General features: G+C 43.6%; 1 protein-coding gene across 1 annotated transcript in view; it reads left to right on the top strand.

Annotated features, from left to right (window-relative positions):
• Positions 1-4,757: 4,757 nt before the first annotated feature.
• Positions 4,758-5,041, top strand: part of zhx3a (zinc fingers and homeoboxes 3a) — a 15,572-nt gene continuing 15,288 nt past the window's right edge. The window contains exon 1 of the mRNA XM_083660867.1: positions 4,758-5,002. The gene's annotated coding sequence lies outside the window, so the exon portion shown is untranslated. The remainder of the gene's footprint in view (positions 5,003-5,041) is intronic.

Raw genomic sequence — 5,041 nt, 5'->3', positions numbered from 1 at the left:
GGTGCAGGAACACAGATTTGTATTTGGTTTCCCTCCCTTTCCTGTTCCGTATTGGCTGGCGGACTGTTGTCAAACCAGAATGGAGTCTCCAGGCTCACGCTGTCACTCTAGCGCAAACCCGGGCCTCATTGGCTCATTTGGACACAAACAAACCTACAGTACGTCCCTCTGCTCGCCCGCGATCCGGTTACTAGAGAAAGGAGGGGGGGGGATAAAGAGCTCTCACTCCACTCCTGTTTCCGGGTATCGCAAACGTCACTCGAGGGTACAGGCTTTCCTTCATGTGGAAATCCTACTACAGTAAATAGGCTATTGCAGTTTTCTCGAATGGCCACTTGAGGCTGGCTGCAAAAGCGAGTCAGTTCAATTCACCCCCCATATTAAAATGCCAGAGTTTACAGCATAAACATTTTTTAAGCCTGGTTAAAAAAACGGTTTTGGTATGCCCTATCATGACAACTGTACAGGGGGTGAATTTTTATATAACCCATTTAGAATAAAATAAAAAATAAAAAAATACTGTTATGGGCGTGCCGTGATTGACAGGTCGCCTGTCCAGTGATCGTGCAGCTTGCCGATCATGGACCAATAGCAGGCGGCTCTGTGGGAAACCCCTGGTCTTGCATGAGCTGCGGGAGAAGAACCAAGATGTCAGCAGCCAAAACAGCAAACTGGAGGCTTCAAATCGGAGAGCACAAACCAACGATGGGTGATGTCACACACAAAGGCACAAAGGTGCCACGTGACACATGTTTAAAGGATACATCATTGTCAAATCACCTGTGATACCTTGCTATATTATCCTAAACAAATTAGACCAGCCTATAAGACATATCTTACATGAGTGGCATATTGCTATTGATTGATTGGACATGAAATAAAAGACATGCATCTCAATAAAAAACATCAAGGATATACACAATAAAGTAAAAAATTAAGACCACATTTCCCATAAACCCCTGTGCTTCCTTTGTCTAAATTGCCCCATATTTACTGTTGCCGATTTTTTTTTTTTGGATGATGGCGAAGGCTATGCGAAGGCATAACCCGCCCCTCTCTGCCTCTGATTGGCCTAGCGTCAAACTTCCATCCAAACACATTCGTTTGGCTATCCAGCATTACATCTCTTTATACACTGTGGTCAGACCGTCAATAGCCAAGCGAATGTGTTTGGATGGAAGTTTGATGCTAGGCCAATCAGAGGCAGAGAGGGGCGGGTTATCCTTCGCATAGCCTTCGCCATCATCCCAAAAAAAAAATCGCTTACTGTTGTAGTGTTTGCTAATACAATAGCTGACAGGAAATAAGCTAGGTTTCAAACTGTTCCCTAGCAACACCACACAAACACAAGAACTCCCCTACAGAAACTCCACCGGGTGACGTGAAATGACACGAAATGTGTCACCTGGCGGAGTTTCTGCCGGCAAATTAAAGGGGATTCTCAGTCCAGGCCTCATGGAGGGAAGGTAAACATTGTTCATTTGCATATGCTACCGACACTGTAATGACATGCAAAGCTGGTTGAAAATCGGCAAAGTGATTGGCGCATTTGCAGCAGTGGTGCCACTGCTATACAAATACCGGGTAACACTTTATACTTTATAATACGCATAACGTATTATAGGCCTATAGGCCTAGTATGGTATTGGTATGGTATAGAGTGTAACACTCTAAAACACAAGCTGTATTATAAAGTGTTACCAAAATACCATACTAGGCCTATAGGACGAATCAGTGTGACGTCACATGCCACCCAGAAATGCGGAACCCCGCCCCCGCGGCAGTTATTCGTATGAGTTGTGCCAAACAAACATTCATATCTCAAAAACTATACATCAAGTGTATATACAATGATAATGTGTACAATAAGCACACTGCTGGAAAAGGAAAAGGAAAAAGTAAACAACTGTAATCGAAGGAATACAATGATGTACAATGTTGATGTAAACCAAATAAAAATTAAGTAAAAAAAAAAAAAAACTATACATCACATCGCTTATATTTTTACATTCTGAGTGAGAGCAGAATTAGCTAAAGAGTTTGATGTATTATACAGTGCATGTCATGTTACATTTGTGTGAACTGTCGCAGTTTTTTAAATGTAAACAGAGTCGGCCGGCTAGAGTCAGACACTCAAGCCTCCCAAAGCTCACGCTCCATAGGGTTCCATTGCCGTTGCCACTCAGTGACGCGGTTTGTTTACCAAAATGCTGCTCGGCTGATCCCTCGTATAGGAAACACTATAGACTGTATTTTTTAGCATGGCGGGTCGTGACTTTACAGTGGTCACCTGCTGCCACAATAGAAGGGGAAACAATGGTTGCTGAATTATGTGTGCTGATTGTTCTCAGAAACAACAGCAGAGACTTCTAGTGATATATGAAGTCAAAAACGTTGTCGCATTTGGTCTTTGCAAATGGAAATTATGGAACGTTACGCGTTTATTTTACATATAGAGCGGGGAACTGAGATCTGATCACAAGTGGTCACTCGAGACGCATGTGGAGAGGCATTCTGATGCCAGGTGTGAACTAACCGACTTAGAGCTGTCCCACTTTTGATCACTCAAGATGCATGTTAATACCAGGTCTGAACAGGGACAAAGATGCTCTTTTCTTCTTCAGTCGAAGGCTTTCTCTTCTGCCTTTACTGAAGAGGATAAATGTGTTGGAAATGATTCTCTCTGTTTGCCTGCAACATTCGACCCGGTGGTACACAATGTAAAATGCAGTGTGGAGGCCAGCAGAGGCTGCCAATCTTCTTGGCAACAGTGTTGTTTGTTCCATAGCCTATTAATGTGTTATTGATGTCAGAATGCTCCCAGTCGGGTCCACATGGCGGAGGACAAACAAACTGACGGCGCTCAGCAATTCAAAGGCCAGATTTATTAAAACAAACATCCCCCCAAGTCCATATCACTTTCTTTATTGCTTGTGTTGTTCATGTAACCCGCGTTGTGTAGTTCCCTGCAGCTGGAAGTCGAACTCAGAACCTCCAGCATAGGCGGACGCTCTAGCGAGGAGGCTAAACCATGGGCTCTAGCGTCTGTCGCTAGAGCATCTCTTAAGTCATCCGGGAGTGAGGTTTACTTACTGCACAAAATGGCTACTGTTACATTCAGATACCTTTTGTAATCAAAGGGCTCATTAGAAAGGCATGTGGCTATTCACAATGAATGTAGCTGTTTCATTGGAATGCACACACTCTTGGATACATTTGGTATGAATTCTTAAAATGGGTAGTTATAGGCTATCTAGACTCGATGGACTGTGGTAGGCTACACATTCAGCAGCAGGGATGATCATGCCCTCCTCTTCCTCCATCTGTGCCGTTTGGTTTAGAGGGGTACGCCCCACTTCTGCAGGCAGGAAGGAGGTGCAGGTGTTTCGTTTATATGGTGGAGTGATTCCTCTTCTTAATAGACAATCTAGGGTTATCCTGACCGATCTTGACTGTTAACCGCTGTTAACACAGCCACAGCTACAGGCAACCTCTGAACTCAATCATCACAACCTGGTAAAGGAAAGTGAAAACACTACACAGGAGGCCTGTATAGAGGCTTCCATGGTTATACATTACTACGGATAATAAATAAAATGTTATTTTTTAGGTTGCACTCTTTACCTGCTTGACTTACACACAAGACTCCTATAATAATCACTATCATTTTACTATAGTGTTCCTTTACAGTGTGTCTGTGGTACTCTGACTTTATTTCGTACTAAATTGTATTTCTATCTCTCATGGTATCACTATAATATTCCTTAGGCTTAGACACTTATGGTTTTGCTTTGTTGTTTGTAGGCCTATAATATAATTAAACCTCTTTTCTTCTAATCTAAAATGTAGGCTATAATACGGTAGGATTACTATAGCCTAGTTCTTTTTTGGGATCATATAACCTATTTCTATCAGGCCTCCATTCCGATGTGTTTGCTGTATATGGACACTAGTCACTGGTCAATAGTGCGCTTGGCTCAGTGCGCCTTTACGCACAGGCAGAAGGCCAACAAGGTCATGATTGTCACGGCCGTAATCTGTTCTGCAGGGCAAGACAACACATTTGCCACATTTTATGAAGTTTTGTACTTTTATATTTTTGGTTAAAAACACACTGAACAATTACAATTACAACTGCGTAATTTGTGTCACTATTACGCGTGTGCGTAAAAATCTATTTTAAGCCTGTAGGCTAATAGGCCTGTGCTTGAAATGACAATTCCCACACCGATTAATATCCACAATAGGCCATCGAGAGTTTTTCTAAAGATGGCAGCGTGTATTGAAAAGGCATGCGACCTAATTAAAAAGAACATTTATGATGACAAAGCTGACTGAAACAGGAGATCACTGAATCTTCACAAATCCTGTTCACACTATCAATTCCATCTGATTAGCATTGCGGGCGCCATTGCAGCTATGTAGGCTATAAGCCATTCTCATAGAGCGTTGCCTTGCCTTACCCCTATAACGACATACCCAAATGTGCACTGGGCTCAGTAGTATACGTCCTCACCCCGCCCCTCTCTCTCTCACACACACACACACACACACACACACGCACACACGCACGCACGCACGCACGCACACACACACACACACACACACACACACACACACACACACACCCCGCCCCTCTCCAAAAAATTTAGATGAAAGGGATTTTGGATTTTGGGTGACGCTCAGAATCACGTGTCCATAGGAAATACACTCGCTATAATTTTTTGGAGCTGCCGCCTCGTCCTGCACCGAGCGAGCATAGTTGTTTTGCCCGTCTCCATACAGTGTGGCTGAGGGGTGGAGAGAGAGGTAGCCTAATGTAATGTAATGTACCTTGCCGTGGTCACTGACGGGTTCACGCCAGTTCACCGGGTTCACTTAAGGAGAGCTCCCACCCCCTCCTCGCCTCCTCTTCTTCTCCAAACGCAACGATCGGAGCCAATCCAATATTATTCATTTATATATTCATGTCGGACCCCATTTTCCCCGGCCGACTGTTAAGGTAAGCTCGTATCTTACTCTTTTAAAAAGCCGAATCGCG

This window comes from Poromitra crassiceps (genome assembly GCF_964638095.1).
Source record: "Poromitra crassiceps genome assembly, chromosome: 25".
Taxonomy (NCBI): Eukaryota; Metazoa; Chordata; class Actinopteri; order Beryciformes; family Melamphaidae; genus Poromitra; species Poromitra crassiceps.
This window is presented reverse-complemented; position numbering and strand designations above follow the sequence as displayed.